General features: G+C 32.6%; 1 pseudogene; it reads left to right on the top strand.

Moving 5' to 3' along the window:
* Positions 1–1,816: 1,816 nt before the first annotated feature.
* On the top strand, positions 1,817–1,911 carry LOC129394068 (small nucleolar RNA SNORA70; annotated as a pseudogene).
* Positions 1,912–19,194: the final 17,283 nt, after the last annotated feature.

The following is a 19,194-nucleotide window of genomic DNA, read 5'->3' as shown; positions in this document are numbered from 1 at the left end:
GTTCATTCTGATTTCCAACTCATATTTGTTCATCATTTTCTCTTTACTTTTTAAAAAGTTGAAAGACATTCATATCACAAAATTTTCACAGGATAATTTTTCTAGTTGCAACTGTAGATTTATGTGGATATATACAAATCTCTCTAGTGACACATCTAAAGATTAATGTTATGTTCTATTCCATAGGGAGCAAATATACCACATGAAACATTGCAACTATGAATCCAACTAGACTGTATGGGAAACATATATTGAAAAATAAATTAAAATTATAAGTTCTATGAGAAAACACAAACATTTGAGTAAAAAAATGAGAAAGGTTTAGTGGTGCCTTCTGCCCATGTTAGAAAAAAGGATTCATAATGAACAACTTTTTTTTCATGTATTTCCTACAATTGAGTGAAATAATAGGACTAGGTAAGTTTACTGGTTTGCATTTTTTCATCTGGGTCTGGTTTTTCATTTCAATTGTTAGCCATTGTATTAACTACTTTCACCATTCAAAGGAATGAATGATCTGCCATAGTATTTTCTGCAGTTCCATCTCTTGTTTTCAGTATCATTCCAATTCTGCCTCTATCTAATTTTGATCTCTGTTCTATTTATTTTCCTGATTCGTAACATTTTGCTTTGTGCTGAGCTCCTAATTGTCTCTCTGTCATTCTCAAAATTTTAGCACTATGGTCTAAAAGATGCCCAAAAGAATGTAGCATATTCTAGTATATCAGTGGGACAACATAAACAACTTGCTTAATTGTTAATCTATTTAAAAATGAAACAGTGTTTTTCATTTTTTCAATCAATTTAACGCTGACTAGATCCTATAACTACATTCTACTTTTTATAACTAAAGAACTCCAGAAAAATAAATGTAATAGCTTTGCTGGAAAAGATTAACCTTACAATGCCTTCCTAATGACCTTACTTTTTTTTTTTTTTTTGAAAAGTGTTTTCTGGTATACAAAAATAATATTCTAAAATATCTCTCTGATATTTGATTGCCGGATTTAACCTACATACCTCTGAACCTTGGTTTTTCAGACATGCAAACTGCTTAACAAGTTCCAATGCATTAATCAATGCACCATTGCATAACTTACAGTAAGAAAAGTTGGTAGATATTTCAGCAATGCCATAAAATATGCTTCCATTTAACACTTTGAGACAATCAATACACTATTTATATTATTGAGACAAAACAAACCTAAGATCACAGAAAAATATTTATTTTAATAGAATGGTATTTAAGTAGATAGTTTTTTTGTTGTGTTTTTGTTTGTTTGTTTGTTTGTTTTTGAGATGGAGTCTCCCTCTGTCACCCAGGTTGGAGTTCAGTGGCCCAGTCTTGGCTCACTGTAACCTCCCCTTCCCAAGTTCAAGCAGTTCTCCCTGCCTCAGCCTCCTGAGTAGCTGAAATTACAGGCATGCACCACCACGCCTTTTTAATTTTTGTGTTTTTAGTAAAGATGGGATGTCATTATGTTGGCCAGGCTCGTCTTGAACTCCTGACCTCAGGTGATCTGCCCACCTTGGCCTCCCAAAGTGTAAGTAGATAGTCTAAATGATTATGGGTTTCAATAGGTTTTGTTAATTTGTTTTAGTTGACATACAAGAGCACTACAAAACCACATTATTTTATTTTAATTTTTATCAGTAAACTTCATTATATTAAAGGCCATATTGCCCACTGAATATGATTTTGATAAGCACAACTTCTATAATTTACAACTTACTGTATATGGTCTAATATAAATTACATTTAGCTATCTTGAATAAAAGATACGAATCCCCAAAAACTTAATATATAAAATAATTTCTACAATCAATTAAGCCACATGGGGCCTGGTGTGCAAGGGCTGCAAACAGCAGCATCCTAGGTAGTGTACAGCAGCCTGTTCCTTGTGTACAACAGCCTTTGCCATTGGACATTTATGTCTTGGATCTAGTGCTTTCCCTAGTCTAGGTTTAAGACCGGATGTAGTATGCCTTTGGAAAGCCTCAGGACCCAGAGGTCAGAGTTCACATTGGCCATGTTCATCCATACCAAGCTGCAAACCCTGGAGCATGTGATTGAGGCCTTATTTAGGGCCAAATTCAAGTTCAGTGAATGCCCAAAAAGCCACATCTCAAAGAAGTGCGATTTTACTAAGTTTAATGCATATACATTTTAAGACTTGGTGGCTGAGAAACAACTCATCCTGGATGGCTGTGGGGCCAAATATAGCCCTGGAATCATGGGCCCCTGGACAAGCAGCTAGCCCTGCATTAGAAAAGAGCTGCCCCCTCTTTATGCATGCCCACCAGTGAATTCTATTTCCTGTACATCTAATAAATCTATCTATCTATCTATCTATCTATCTATCTATCATCTATCTATCTATCATCTATCTATCTATATATATATAAATAATTCAATAATATGCAGTAGATTAAAAAATAAATACAACTTGATGTCTAACTACCGTGGATATATTTTGTCAGTTATTAACATTCCCCTTTCAGGTTAATATCAAGTCAACAAAAATTTGGAGTTCTCTTGACCCTTTCCCCAATGTGTAAATTAGTAATATAATGTCAATATTCAGACAGGCAAATAAACTAAGCTCCCTTTGATGAAAACGACATGCAGTAAAGCTTCCCTACTGAGAATCATCTTAGTTTGTGAAATCATAATCTGGAATGGCTATATCTGCAAAATACATTAAAAGAAAGAAAATATGAAAAACATAATCTACAATACTTTTATGTATATCTAATCATTTTATATTTCTTTTTTATTATACTACTTGAAATACATACATAAAGGATAAAGCGTTTCAACAAATCTCAAAAAGGAAACCTAATTATGTATAATATTCTGACTGATTTTGTTTGCTCACCAAATTGAAATTGAAAAGAAAAAATACAGCACTCTATAAAAAAAAATGATTTCAAAATATAATTATTGTCTCCCTTTGAAAATATAAATGTTTAAATAATGGTGAAATAGAGAACATAAACATTCACAAATATTACATATCCATTCAACATTTTCAGGTATTATTTTGTTTTGTTCAAACCTCCCCTTCTGTCATTTTTCTCTCCTTTCTTTATCTTTAGCATAACTGAGCTGCTTTCCAAACATCTATAGTTATACCGGACATAGCATTTTCCAACATCAAACACGGTTTTTCTTAAACACCAGCTCCAAATATTAATTTCCAGGGAAAATGACATTTTCCATATATGAGAAATATTGGAACCAATATAACAAAACTCATTAACATTTATAACATTTGAAAATAATTTCACAAAAGTTTTATTTAAAAAAATTATATTGTAAATTTATGTAAGAAATTCTCTATCCATTATATGACTTGTATAACATCCACAGTATACTAAGAAAATATTTTTAAAATATAGGATAAGGTGTCTAAATAATACATTTTTAAGACTGCTTAGAGCCACTATTAAAAATCTGAGAATAAGGCATGAATATTTTTTGATCTATAGAGATTATATATCAGCATGCTGGCATTGGCTTTTATTACAGAATAAGCATTTTAATCTTCATTCACTCTCATCAATTCACTATAGAAAGCAGCTTTAAAAAAAGACCATCACTTGTAGAAAACAGTTAATATTTCGATGGTTTACCTGGAAATTTACTGGGCATAAATTTATAAAATACATTTATGGATGGAAATAAACGGTTTTACTAAACAATATTACAGAATTCTGAATAGATGCTGATTAAGCAGCAAATCAACAAAACTGTTTATTTACCAGTTTGGTGGCTATTATGCTAATTTGATCATCTGTTTAAAATGTGTCCATATGGACAATTTTTCCATAAATGTTTTCTTTATCTCCACATTGTGTGGTAGTATTTTCATAGAACCAAGTAGAAATTAACTTAAAAATTAGTTATTTAAAGATGACAATAGAAGGTTTTGAACTTTGAGTTCCAAAAGGCAAGCAAATATTTCTGAAATAAAATATATTATATATATTTAATTTCTAATTTAATTTACATATAAAATATTTTAAAAATTCATATGAATTTGAGATATTTTCACATTGATTGGACTATTTTTGTACCTCATTTTGCTTGGTCACACTAAAGTGAGATTCATCATCTTGTGGCACCAAAGGAAAACCAGTGTGATTATAAGGAAATTATTATAGTTAGACAACTGTGCATTAATTTCATCATTAAGGACCAAATGTGTATACAGATATAAATACTTTTCTCAATACATTACTTGCAACATATGCGCAATTATGTAACAATTATGGTGAACTAAGTCTCCTAGAAATTTCCAAAATAATTTTTTTGCCTTTTTATAACCTCTAAATCCATATAAATCAAGGGAAAATATTCTTGCACATATGTATATTTAAACATGAACCTAGCCAAAAGTAAGAGAAATTTATAAAAGTATAACATATCAAAATGTGGAAATTTCTGTGTTTAGGGAAAAATCTATCCCATTAAGAGCTTGCATTAGAAAAGAAAAATTACCTTGAAATTATGATGAAAGCTTCCAACTTGTTATTATAAAAATGAGAACAAATTAATTCTGAAGCAATCAGAAAGAAGAAAATAATAAAGGTTAATGAAGAAATAAACAACATTAAACAGAGAAAAATTATATAGCTAAGTAAATTAAACTAAATTTAGATCTTTGAAGGGATCAATAAAATTTTTAAATCTCTGGCCAGACTAAGGAGAAAATAATAGGAAATAAATAATTTACCAATTTTAAGAATGATAGAAGTGGCTGGGGGTGGTGGCTCATGCCTGTAATCCCAGCACTTTGGGAGGCCAAGGCAGGCGGATCGTTTGAGGTCAGGAGTTCCAGACCAGCCTGGCCAACATAGTGAAACCCTGTCTCTGCTAAAAATACAAAAATTAGCCGAGCGTGATGGCGCATGCCTGCATTCCCAGCTACTCAGGGGGCTGAGGCACAAGAATTGCTTGAAGCTGAGAGGTGGATTTTGCAGTGAGTAGAGATCAGGCCACTGCACTCAAGCCCGGGCGACAGAACGGGACTCTGTCTCAAAACAAATAAACAAACAAAAAAAAGAATGATAGAAGTAACATTTCCATTGTCCTACAACAGTTTAAGGATAACTAAATGAATACCATGATGAAATTTATAAATGTAAATTAGTTAATTTAGATTAAGTGTATAAATCCCTCAAAAGATACAAACTAAGGCAAATTCAAAAAGAAAGCAATAACATGCACATCCCTATATATATGTTTTAAATTTATTAATACCCACCTAGATAAACGAACTGACAAATTTTACTAATATTTAAGGAGATATAATTTATACATTACACAAAAGTTTAAGAAATAAAAAAGAGGAAACACTTTTTTTTTTAATAAGAGGTTGCTTTGTATTTTTTTTTATTATACTTTAAGTTTTAGGGTACATGCGCACATTGTGCAGGTTAGTTACATATGTATACATGTGCCATGCTGGTGCACTGCACCCACTAACTCGTCATCTAGCATTAGGTATATCTCCCAACGCTATCCCTCCCCCCTCCTCCCACCCCACAACAGTCCCCAGAGTGTGATATTCCCCTTCCTGTGTCCATGTGATCTCATTGTTCAATTCCCACCTATGAGTGAGAATATGCGGCGTTTGGTTATTTGTTCTTGCGATAGTTTACTGAGAATGATGATTTCCAGTTTCATCCATGTCCCTACAAAGGACATGAACTCATCATTTTTTATGGCTGCATAGTATTCCATCGTGTATATGTGCCACATTTTCTTAATCCAGTCTATCATTGTTGGACATTTGGGTTGGTTCCAAGTCTTTGCTATTGTGAATAATGCCGCAATAAACATACGTGTGCATGTGTCTTTATAGCAGCATGATTTATAGTCCTTTGGGTATATACCCAGTAATGGGATGGCTGGGTCAAATGGCATTTCCAGTTCTAGATCCCTGAGGAATCGCCACACTGACTTCCACAATGGTTGAACTAGTTTACAGTCCCACCAACAGTGTAAAAGTGTTCCTATTTCTCCATATCCTCTCCAGCACCTGTTGTTTCCTGACTTTTTAATGATTGCCATTCTAACTGGTGTGAGATGGTATCTCATTGTGGTTTTGATTTGCATTTCTCTGATGGCCAGTGATGATGAGCATTTGGTACAAGGAGGAACTGGTACCATTCCTTCTGAAACTATTCCAATCAATAGAAAAAGAGGGAATCCTCCCTAACTCTTTTTACGAGGCCAGCATCATTCTGATACCAAAGCCAGGCAGAGACACAACAAAAAAAGAGAATTTTAGACCAATATCCTTGATGAACATTGATGCAAAAATCCTCAATAAAATACTGGCATAACGAATCCAGCAGCATATCAGAAAGCTTATTCACCATGATCAAGTGGGCTTCATCCCTGGGATGCAAGGCTGGTTCAATATACACAAATCAATAAATGTAATCCAGCATATAAAGAGAGCCACAGACAAAAACCACATGGTTATCTCAATAGATGCAGAAAAAGCCTTTGACAAAATTCAACAACCCTTCATGATAAAAACCCTCAATAAATTAGGTATTGATGGGACGTATTTCAAAATAATAAGAGGAAACACTTTTCAACATGTTTTATGAGTCTACCATTATCCCCATACCAAAACCATAAAAAAGACATTACAAGAAAATGTCCTGTAGACAAATAGGTATTTAGATGATGAATTTAGTTTTCAAAAACTTCAACAAAATATTATCCAATTAAATCCTCTCATGTCTGTGTGTGTATGTGTGTGCATGCACGTGTGTTTGTAAAATATATCATTACTAATTGGCGTTTATCTTGGGAGCTCAAGATGGTTTCCATATTCAATCAACCCATCAACGTGGACTATGGTCACTTGAAAAGACCAGCAAATCCTCTACACAAAAGGCCACTAGAAATTCATTAAAACAGCCTTCCATCACTCTCGGAATTGACCAAAGCATTCAACTACCTGAGAAATATTTATGTTTGGAAAGCTATTGAAATGCAATTAAAAATATCAGGAAACCTGTTTTTACCTTTTGTCCTAATCTTGCTAAATCCTTCTTAATTTTATGAGACACTGCTTCTCCTTCCACTGTTCTTTTACTTTCTCCTTCCCCTTTGTTTTTGCCTCCCCTTTCCTCTCCCTTTTCTACATTCCTTCTCTCTCCTAAATGCTGTATAAATTTCCACATATATAATCATATTATTTACAAATAGGAACAGTTTTACTTATTTCTTTCCAGTCTGCATTTATTTTATTCTTCCTTTTTTTCCTTACACACTGGATAGAACTCTAAGTGTTATGTTGAAAAAGAGTGATAAAAGCAAACATCTTTGCTTTATTCCTGAGCATACATGTGGAAAACATTCAGTGTTTCACAGCTAAATATGATGGATTTTTTGTATGCTCTTTATCAAGATGAAGGAATTTTCTGCTATTTCTGGTTTGCTGAATTTTTATCACAAGTAACTGCTGAATAGTGTCTTTTTCTCCTGCATTTATTGAAATGATCATGCATTTTCCTATTTTAGAATATTAATATGATGAACTATATTATTAGATTTTTTAAAATATTGCAACTGTCTTGCATTTGTGGAATAAACATGGCTTGGTCATGTGTCACTTTTTTACATAGTGTCATATTCAAGTTGTTGAGGATTTTGCATCTAGGGTATATTTGTAGATTTGCATCTAGGTTATGTTGGTCTAAAGTTTTGTTTGTTTGTTTTCCTTTTCTTTTTTTTATCATCTTTGTCTTCTTCTGTTTAAGTGTCATGCTTGCTTATAAAATGAATTGAGAAGCATTTCTTCCTCTTCTGTTTCTCAAAAATTTTAGAGAACTCTTGTTTTTTGTTGTTGTTTGTTTGTTGTTTTGTTTTTTCTTATTTTTATCCTCATACTGAGAACCAAACAGTTTGGAGTGTAAAACATGGTTCCTCATTCCAGTTAAATCTAGTATACAATGACAACAACCATCTTGGCTTAAGCATTGGCCTACAAGCAGAAAAAAACCTTCAGGGAGATAGATGCTGATCTAGGCATTGTGAGAAAAGCTGAATTCATTTTTAATCATGAATGGCTTTTAAGGAAAGAAGATTTGTTAACTAAAATAAATAGATTAGAGGGAATTCTCATCTATGAGAGAGGAAGGGATGGGATTCAACCTGGAAAAAATGATGAAGTTTTAGTGAACTTGGTAAGGTAGACTCAACAATTAATGATGGATAATGCTAGGACCCAACACTGGTAATGAGCTTGTATTATGACTCAATAGCATCACTTTATCACTTTAACACAGATGGAGGCCTAAATAACCATAGGGCAATCGTTCTTCTTAGATGCAGAAGGACACATTTATATAATCTTAGGGACCCCATCTCTGAGGTCACTCATAATTTATATTAATTCATTGTTATTGCCATTGCCCCAAGAATAGATAAGGATAAGACATCCTGTAGTACAGGTAGCAGAGATATAAACTATTCTTATTCTTGTGTCTTGTCTATAGGAAGGGAGTGTATCCTGCTGTATGACAGCATATAGTAGAGACCATTGTCAATTAGGGCCTGTGAACTGAGACAGGGTGACTGGCTAAGTCCACAACCCATTAGAAACCCAGAAATAATCAAATCATGCTGAGTAGTAATAACATTTATTTATAATACTACACAGTATAAAGACAAGAACCAATTATGTTGAGAAGCTGTAACAAATAGCTCTATCATTCGTAATAACTTTTTCTGTAATAAAACTGAATTGTAACATGATCATACTGCAATATGACATTACACTAGCATTGTTGGTAAGATTCAACTATCTTATGTAGAGAAGTTATATAATGCTTATACTGATAATCAAATGTATTAAGATATTGAGTTAAAGCCTCTTCAGAATGTAATCTGGGTGAATAATAAATGGCCTGAGAAAACAGAATTTAGCTAACCATTATCTAATTTCAATGCTAAATAGTTCTGCACAGATTTATCAAAAAGTAAAAATAAAAGCAGATTGAGAGGAGGAATGAGTAATTTCATTTGTACAAAATATTAAAGTGTATGTAATGGCCTTGTAGGATGCATTAGTAATTTTTAAAAATCAATCTTTACCCTATACTGTGTCCATAAAATGCTAGGCATATTCATGTTAATATTACTGTTGTTACTGTCATATAAATGCCGTATTCAATGTAGATGCTCAGAAAAATATGATTGTTTTGTTACAGGAGAGATTAGACCAGGGACAATAAATATGGATTAGGCAAGAATGTGTTAACTCAGCAGGCCAGGGTTTCTTCAACCCTGCACATTCAAAAGTAAGGTTTGTTTTTAGGACTAGCTAGCCTCTGAGTTCTGGAAATAGTCTTACCGTGAAGAGTGTTTTTGTATATCTGAGGCCTTGGGTTTATGGTGAATAACTGACTTTATATGCCTGAGGCCCTGAGCCATGCTGTATTTATTTGAACCATGTGGCATCAATTTAACCAGATACGTTTATTCTAAGATATGATTTATGCTGAATGCCTGGTTTTGTTCTAGAGGGATCATGGAAAGGAAGCTGAATTTGCCAAGTTTTGCCACGTGGGCATTGCATGCCTATGTGATTAACCACCAATAAAAACCTGGGACATCAAAGAATAAATAAGCTGCTCTAATTGCCAAGAATTCACATGTGGTTGTATGCAGCATTACTGGGAGATTGAAGTGTATCTGCATGTGATTCTGCTGTGATGGACACTTGTAAGTTTGTGCCTGGAGTCTCCTGGACTTTACCCTGAGAATCTTTTTCCTTTGTTGATATGACTCTGCATCCTTTTGTTTTAATAAACTGTAAACATGAGTATAATTGCTTCTCTGAGTTCTGAGAGTTTTTTAAATAAATAATCAAAGCTGAAGAGCAATGGAGACCCCCACCAAAACATCTTTACACATTTCAATTTTGTATTGAAGTAAATTTTATTTTCTTTTTTATACCTCCCATATATATTCTATTTTTCTCATTATTATTTATTTTATCCCAAATCTTTTATCTGTGATCATTTTCCTTTGTTTGGAATTTGTCTTTTGAGATTTCTTCAGAAGGTGCTTTTGGATGATAAATTTTCTGTTATTCTTTGTCTAAAATGTCATTATTTTGACTCATTTATAAAAGGAGTTTTTGTGTTTTATAAACCTCTAATGTATAGAAGTGTGTCTAAACTCATTGAGGATATTTTCCAAAATTTTTCCTACTTTTTATTGCTGTTGATAAGAAGTCAGTGTTGGTATTTTGACATTTAAGTTATGTGTCATTTTGTTGTGGTAGTTCTGAAGATCTTCCCTCTGTTTTATATTCTCCTTCACCTTTCATAAATGTACTTTATATTTATTTCATAATAAATTTTGAACATATACTATGCTATAAAGATAATCTAGGCCCTTTGGTTACATCTTGTAAATAAAATCAACAAAATCTGTTTTGAGATTATATTGTAATGTAAGATACCCAAAGTAAATAGGATGTGTACCATATGTTTGAAGGTGGTAAATACGATGAGAAAAATAGATCAGATCAGGAAGAATGAAGATGATTGAAGGTAAACGTTATGATAAAAACTTAGGTGTGCCGAGGAATGAATTCATCTTATGTATCTTGAGTGTAATGTCTTATTTCTCCTGAATCTGATAATTTGATGTCTTTCATTAGGGATGTCAGTAAATCTCACTAATGAATATATTAGACTCCAGTTTAATATATGATAGTCATTTTCATTCTGTCTTTCATATCACTGAATCCTTTCTCTTTATTGTTCATTTTTATACATCTCTTAATAGTCAAAGTGAATTTAACTATGTTTTACGTTATGTGGCTATTCTCACTTTAGCTATCTCTAATATATTATGAATGTGTCTGTTGTGTGTTTACTATTGTTTGAATTAAACTTTTAAATCATTCATTTTAATTCTTACTTAATTCAAACTTGTTTGTTATACATTCTTATAATTCCAGTATCTGGAGTCTTTCTTCATGTGATTCTTTTATCTCCCTGTTTTCCTCCTATATTCTTTTCATGCACCATCTTTCTCTGTGTGTTTTGTTTTGTTTTACTGTCAATTCCTAACTAATGGAAGTATATTTATGCAAATAATTTTAGGATAGAATTGAAATAGGGTTCCCAAAAGGATTATATAAATTTGTTTGTACCAAGGGCCCAGGGTTATAAACAGAATGAGACCACTTTAAATTTCTGTCTTGAGGATTTTCAAGTTACACAGGTCATATTAGTGAGAACCCCAGAAAAGGGCATTCTTTTTTTATATATATTTCACTTTACATCCTGGAATACATGTGCAGAACGTACAGGTTTGTTACATAGGTATACATGTGCCATGGTTGTTTGCTGCACCTATCAACCCGTCATCTAGGTTTTAAGCCCCACATGCAGGTATTTGTCTTAATGCTCTCCCTCCCCTTGCCCTCCACCCCCAACAGGTCCCGGTGTGTAATGTTCCTCTCCCTGTGTCCATGTGCAGAACCTGCAGTTTTGTTACATAGGTATACATGTGCCATGGTGGTTTGCTTCACCCTTCAACTCGTCACCTACATTAGGTATTTCTCCTAATGTTATCCTTCCCCTAGGCCCCCACCCCCTACAGCCCCTCCCTGATGATCCCCTCCCTGTGACCATGTGTTCTCATTGTTCAACTCCCACTTATGAAAACATGTGGTGTTTGGTTTTCTGTTCCTGTGTTAGTCTGCTGAGAGTGATGGCTTCCAGCTTCATCCATGTCCCTGCAAAGGACACAAACTCATCCTTTTTTATGGCTGCATAGTATTCCATGGTGTATATGTGCCACATTTTCTTTATCCAGTCTATCATTGATGGACATTTGGGTTGGTTCCAAGTCTTTACTATTGTAAATAGTGCTGCAATAAACACACGTGTGCCTGTGTCTTTAGAGTAGAATAATTTATAATCCTTTGAGTATATACCCAGTAATAAGATTGCTGGCTCAAATGGTATTTCTAGTTCTAGATCCTTGAGGAATCACCATACTGTCTTCCACAATGGTTGAACTAATTTACACTCCCACCAATAGTGTAAGAGTGTTCTCTTACTACACTTCCAATTTGGCTGGACTTTGAGCTTTGTCTCTGGTCCCCTGCTTTTTACAGTCCCAAGAAACATGGCCTCATCCTTATCAGGACCAGAGAATGCTCTCAAGGTAAAATCATAATTTTCATAAAATTGTTGTCTTCTTGCCTGATCATTGTGACACTGAAGCAAGATTTTTTTAATGTTTCATCCAACTTTTAAGAATTATTTTAGTGGTAAGACTGAGCCAGGTTTCTAATCCACACTACTGCAGATAAAAAAATGACAAAAGGTAACTTTCAAAAATAGAGGCCGGGCGTGGTGGCTCATGCCTGTAATCCCAGCACTTTGGGAGGCCAAGGCGGGCAGATCACGAGGTCAGGAAATTGAGACTATCTTGGCTAACACGGTGAAACCCCGCCTCTACTAAAAATAAAAAAAAAATTAGCCGGGCGTGGTGTCGGGTGCCTGTAGTCCCAGCTACTCGGGAGGCTGAGGCAGGAGAATGGTGTGAACCCACGAGGTGGAGCTTGCAGTGAGCCGAGATCGCGCCACAGAACTCCAGCCTGGGCGACAGAGAGAGACTCCATCTCAAAAAAAAAAATAGAAATTCATCTTTTTTCATGAAAGATTTATTATACATTCTAAATAAAATGGAGATAGAAAGTTAGCATTTGAACTTTAAAGTTGTTAGCATAAGGAGCAATGAAAACTAAATTTCTCCTGGGAGTTACTCATTTTTCTGGGTTGTAAATGAATGCCATATTATTTTTTGATGTTTAATGTAAAATATTATTGACTGTAATAATCCAATATGATCTAGGATATTCAGTCTTACACAACATAGGGATACAGTATAGGTTGATGTACATCCAAAATTATAACACACTTTGTTCAAACACAATGCATATTACATTTTCCTGTAGCTCAAATCTGTGTTATCTGCATTATTAAGAGATATAAAGAGAGGATTCAAAATAATAGCTGAAGAATTCTCACTAATTTTATGAATCTAGTAGATCAAAATGTTACTCTAACATTAATAATTTCATAATACAGACTGTGAGGCTTATATAAATCTGTTTCAAAAAATGTATAGCATTCTTTAGCTTTCATGTTGTAAGACATTCAGAATATAATCCAAAATAAAGTTGTAATAAATTATCGCATTTTAATGAGTATTTTAACATAAAATATGAGTTTGGGATTATTATAAATCCAAAGACACATAAACTCAGTTTCTAAAAGACATGATTGAGGGGAAATCATGATTTATTATATCTTCATTTTATCAAAAAAAGACACAGTTATTATTTATAATAAAAATGATTACAATGCACACATACTCTTTTGTGAGTTGCCACAGAATTTTCTATTACCAAAACCTGTCAAGTTCAACACATGTCTAGAATATGTATAAATAAAGGTTGATCTGTGATATTAGATATTATCAAATAAAAAATATTCTTATTGAAAAAAATGTGATTCCTTATGACAACTTCAGGGCATCTTCTATTTGCCCCCTGTTATCAACAGGGGAAATTTTCTTTCCTACATGTCTCACTAATCATTTCTGACAAGTAGTTGGCAAGCTTAACTATAAAGGGTCATCCATAGGGTTCTAGGTCAACCTTACCCTTTGGGAAGAAAGTACACATGATGTCTATGAATAAATGCCCTCCAACAAAGGAAAAGGACAATGCTTTACATAGTGTGTGCGTAATCATTTTTCAACATAATTAGCTTATTTGTGACATGATTTTACTGTCATTGCAGGTGTTTGACATGACCCACGTTTTTTCTTTGTGCCAAGAAATACAATGGTTTTGTATTACATTAATACTTTAGATCATCTATAATGTGAGTCAGGTTTGGTTAAAAAATATATAAAAATAAAAATCTCAGTTCTATTTGAAATACTAATGAAAATATCTTACCAAAGTAAGACATTAGCAATGTATTGTCTGTCATTTGATATTTTGTGTGTTTGCTCATTTCAACAAGGGAAAGAGAATTAGAAAATTGGAAGAAAAATATTTAAGTAATTCTTGTAAAATTAATATACATATTAAATATCATGAAGGGTAGAAACAGAGTTAACATTTAAAATGTTTATAACTAATGTGTAAATTTAATTGAAAGCCAACTGATTGCTCTGAATTTTTATGAGGAATAATCATAATTGTACAGAAAATAACTGACACCGAAAGTATCTACCTTTTCACATTTAAATGCAAGTGACTTTTTGTTCATTCATTCAAAAATTATGGATTATTATACTTCAGCTGAAATGTTTGTCTCCCCTCTAAAAGCCATTTTGAAACTTAATCCTCAATGCAATAGTATTAAGAAGTCAGGCCTTTAGGAGTAATTAGGCCATGAGGACTCTGTACTCATAGATGGGATTCGTGCATTACAAAATGGCTGAAGGGAACTAGTTAATGTAAGGACACAGCATTCAAGTTACCATTTTAGAAGCAGAAACTGGGACCTCACTTGGTGCCAAACCTGCCAGAACCATGGTTTTGAAACTTTCAGCCTCCTGGACTGTGAGAAACAAGTTTCTGTTCTTATCAGTCTCAGCTATTTTGTTACAGAAGCACAAGCGAACTGAGACCTGAGATGGGAGTGTTTATGTGCTAGGTATGGAGCTAATTTCTGAATAAATAAAGATGAATACATTCTATGACCTCATCTTCTAGTGCCTGTTACAGTGATGCAGTGGATATTTTTTCTTGCCTTCTTATTACTCATTTTTGCTCTCCTCACTAAATATTGAGGAAAACATGAATGCATCATCAGTTTTTCCACTGATACAACTGTTTAAGAAGTACATATGACATTATATTTTTTCTTTCTGTATTCTGTAGACTTACCTGTAAAGTCTAAGGCTAACATTGACTTTATGCTAATTAGTACTGTGTTCATTTCAGATGTGTAATATGCCTTGTACAAATATAAATAGATAAAACATTAAAGGTGCTACTACTCAAAACACACAGGGAATAAAATATTCTATTTGAAACATCAACATAGAGTTTACACTGAGGGAAATTTTTATTCATTAGTTTAAATGGGGCAAAATACAATAAATATTATTTGGTTAAAATAGAGAAAGTTAAGTGGAAAGATGAAATGATGAAGAGCCCAGAGAAAATTGTTCAGTTTGCATGCAAATTGGGAAATTAACACCTAACCTGCCTAGGTAGAATTTCATAGCGTTAACTAAAATAATTACTTAAACTTACAAGATTTATTAGAAAAATATGAATAGAAAAATAAAATGCATTGTTGCATTTTATGTAATTTTACTTGAACTTAGTTGATAACATGTACATAGATTAAGTTGATTTAAATATTTTTTGCACAAAAAACTATATTGTTGAAGATTCTAAGAGCTTAAAACTAAAATACAAGATAAACGTTTACTTTACAAAAAGAGTAAATAAGATGAAGAATTTGAAAGAATTTAAGAATTAATTTCAGTTTCTTTTCCAAAATGTATGTGGTTAGCCTACAATGCTTTTACAATCTGTTATTTTATGAGTATGAATATTGATTTTATTATTACCTAAACATGTATTATTTTTAAAATATGGCAAAAGAATTAAAGTTCTATAGTTTGACAAAGCTGTAAAGCAGATCAATGCTTTGACAGCTTAATGAATAAAGCATGCATGTAGTTGACACTAATTCATTTAATAAACATTTGTAGAACATATATGTGTAAGAAATTGTGCTAAGGAGATGAATGGCACATTAAAATAAGAAGACAAGTTTCCAGATACTAAGGAGTTTATGTAACTGTAAGGTACATAAAACAATACAAATGAAAAGGCTAAAATAAATCAGAAAATGAAGGGAAGAAAACAAATATCCATATTAAGTATACATAATATCTCAAATATTCTTTAAGATGTCTTAAATAGATTTTAATATTTAATCCTAATGACAGGATAATCTGATTTATTACAGACGATATAACTGAGGCTAATACAAATCTCTTGACTTTAAATTTTCAAAGTCTTCCTGAATTATTTGACTGTATAATATTTTGGTAAACATAAATAAGTGGATACTAATGCATTGAAACAGAAACAGAATACTGTTCAAGAAATAGAAAAAAATGAAACAATAGAAAAGATCAAATTTGTAGTATGACTACAATTTAAGATTTAATAAAGACAAAAATAGAAACCAATATGTAGTTAGGAGGATAGAAAAAAGTACAGTGGACCCTCCATATCCATAGGTTCTGCATGTGTGGATTCAACCACCCATGGATCAAAAATATTTGGAAAAACATTTATGAAAAAGTGAACACATATGGAATTCTGCCTTGTCATTATACCCTAAAGAACACACTATAACTACCTACATAGCATTTACATTGTACTTGGTATCATAAGAAATCTAGAGATGATTTAAAGTATGTGACAGTGTGGATGTAGGTGTATAAAATACTATTATACATCATTTTATGGAAGGGTCTTGAGCATCTGTAGATTTTTGTGTCTGAGGGTTCCTAGAACCAGTACCCCACAAATACAGAGGAACAACTGTAATGAGTTCCTAGTAAACTAGGCTGAAGTATTATAACTGTACACAAAATAATTTAATGCAGAATGATTAAATAATATATAGCAGTATGTATAAGAAGTGAAGATAATTGAAAATTAAATTGATAGGAAAGACATGACAAATATAATGAAATCAATGGAAAAGTTAAAACTTTAGCAAGATGTACAAGCAAGGATTGGGTAGCTTTCATCTGAAAGATATAATTTCTAATGACAAAGTACTTTAATAGTCTAGCCTAATATTTTATTGTATCTTAAAACTTCCCTCTGGCTCATTCTGGTCTGATCACACCAGCTTTCTTATGGCTTCTTTTATCTGCCAAGAATTATGCTCTGGTCTAATTACCTCCCCAAATTTGTATATTAAAATTCTCATCACCAAGGTGATAATATTAAAAAATGGGCAATTTAGTAGGTGACTGGATCATGGGAGTGGAGCCCTTATGAAAGGTGCCAGAGAGACCCCTCCCTCTTCCACCATGTGAGGTTAGACTGAGAAATACATCTCTGTGGTTTATAAGCTGCTCAGACTATGGCATTTTGTTATAGCAGCCCATGCTAGTGAATACAGATGACCGTGTGTCTGCAGACCTTCCTAGGAAATTATTAAGTCCTTCATTGAATACTAAACTGTGAATACATGAGAGAAAATAACAGAAGCCTGGGGTAAAATGCCAACACAAAGGGTTTGAAGAACAATTCTCAAAGCTCAGAAAGCTCTGCAAATACTATTGTTGCCACAAACCAAAGTAGAAGACAGGGTAATATATGAGCTATTAGGTAGAATCTTTGGAAGAGTCCTGCTTTTGTGATGGAACTCACTCATTCCTAAACTTAAAGCAACTCTACATCTTCTCTAAGAAAATTTTATAGCAATCTCTAAAAGCATCAAACTGATTCCAAATAATTTAACTGTGTTTGAGAACAAAATACAAATATACAAAAGGAATTCCACAAAATCCATCACATAACAATATAGAATTCACAATATCTGGTTTGGATAAACATAATAATTAGCGTTGAAACATGTTAATTCAGGTGTTAATAATATGCTTTATTTTTTCAAATAAGATGGGAAAATATATATATTATGAGAAAATAAAAATGGAAGAAATAAAAACAAGCAGACTCCTAAAACAGAAAAAATAAGTATATTAGATTAAAAATGTATGAATAAATTTAACAGCACTTTAACCATTGTAGAAAAAATACCAGTGATTTTGATAACATAACAATATAAACTATCCAAAACAGAAAACATAGACACATTTGAAAAAACAACCACACTGTGTTGGACAATATCAAGCAGCATAATACAAGAAGAGATGGAGTCCCAGAAGAACAGAGTGGATGTGTGTGTGTGAGTATGTGGTAGGGAAGAACAAAACCAAAAATTCAAAGAAATGATTGCCAAAATGTTATTAGAATCACAAATAAAGACAAAATGGCAAGGTAAACTATTGTCTAATTTCTGAAAATCAGTGATAAAGAGAAAAATCTTAAAAGGCATCAGAGATGAAAAAATAATCCACATCAAAAGAAATACACACACACACACACACACACAAATACGGGCAATTTTCTTCAGAAACTATGAAAGCTTGGAGACAATGGAGCAATCATAAATAATTAAATAATAAAAAACAGCTTTATCTACATTTTTATAACAAGTAGAAAATTTTAAGCACTAAAGTAAAATAGGGCTCGTTTATTTTTAGAAAATTAAAAATAGGTTTGGAACTAGAGTAAAGTAAATGACACAACTAGGTCCCAAAACCTAAAGAGCTACTCACTTTCAGAGTTATATATTTGAGATTGAGAGTGTAAGACTTGTGCCTTGTGTGACCCGAGAGAATGCCTCATTAAGTTTTTCACCAGAGGTAATTTGCTCATCTCAACGTTGTCTCAGCACTGAACAAAATCTAAAGAATTTCATTGTCAGCCATCCTCCATTGTCATTTATAAGAAAGTCAGTCCTAAGGCAGAAGTAAAATTTTATGAGATGTATATGTGTGTCTGCAGAAAAAAACTGGCAATGTATTATACTGCATATCAAGTGATATACTGTTATTTGAAAGTAGGCTGTGATGAGTTAAGTATTTATATTTTAAAACTTAAAGTAGAAGTATTTATATTTTAAACCTTAAAGCAGAACCTAAAAAAGAAGTACATTAGTAAACCAATAGTAGAAATAACATAAAATAATGAAGTACATATTTAACTAATCTACAAAATGTAAAAAAAGGATAAAAAATTGAACAAGGAGCATATAAGATAAATAGAAAACATAGCAAGAAGGTATATTTAAACCTAAGCTTATTCATAATCACATTACATTACATGTAAATCATTCACACACATCAATGAAAAATCAGAAATCTAATTCTGTCTACTAAAATTCTACTGTAAATATAAATACATAGATATCTGTGTGTGTAGTACAAACAAAAATTTATAGAAAACTAGAGTTACTATATTAATGTCAAACTAAATATATTTCAGAACAAAATATATTACCAGTGAT

This window comes from Pan paniscus, chromosome 16 (genome assembly GCF_029289425.2).
Source record: "Pan paniscus chromosome 16, NHGRI_mPanPan1-v2.0_pri, whole genome shotgun sequence".
NCBI lineage: Eukaryota > Metazoa > Chordata > Mammalia > Primates > Hominidae > Pan > Pan paniscus.
This window is presented reverse-complemented; position numbering and strand designations above follow the sequence as displayed.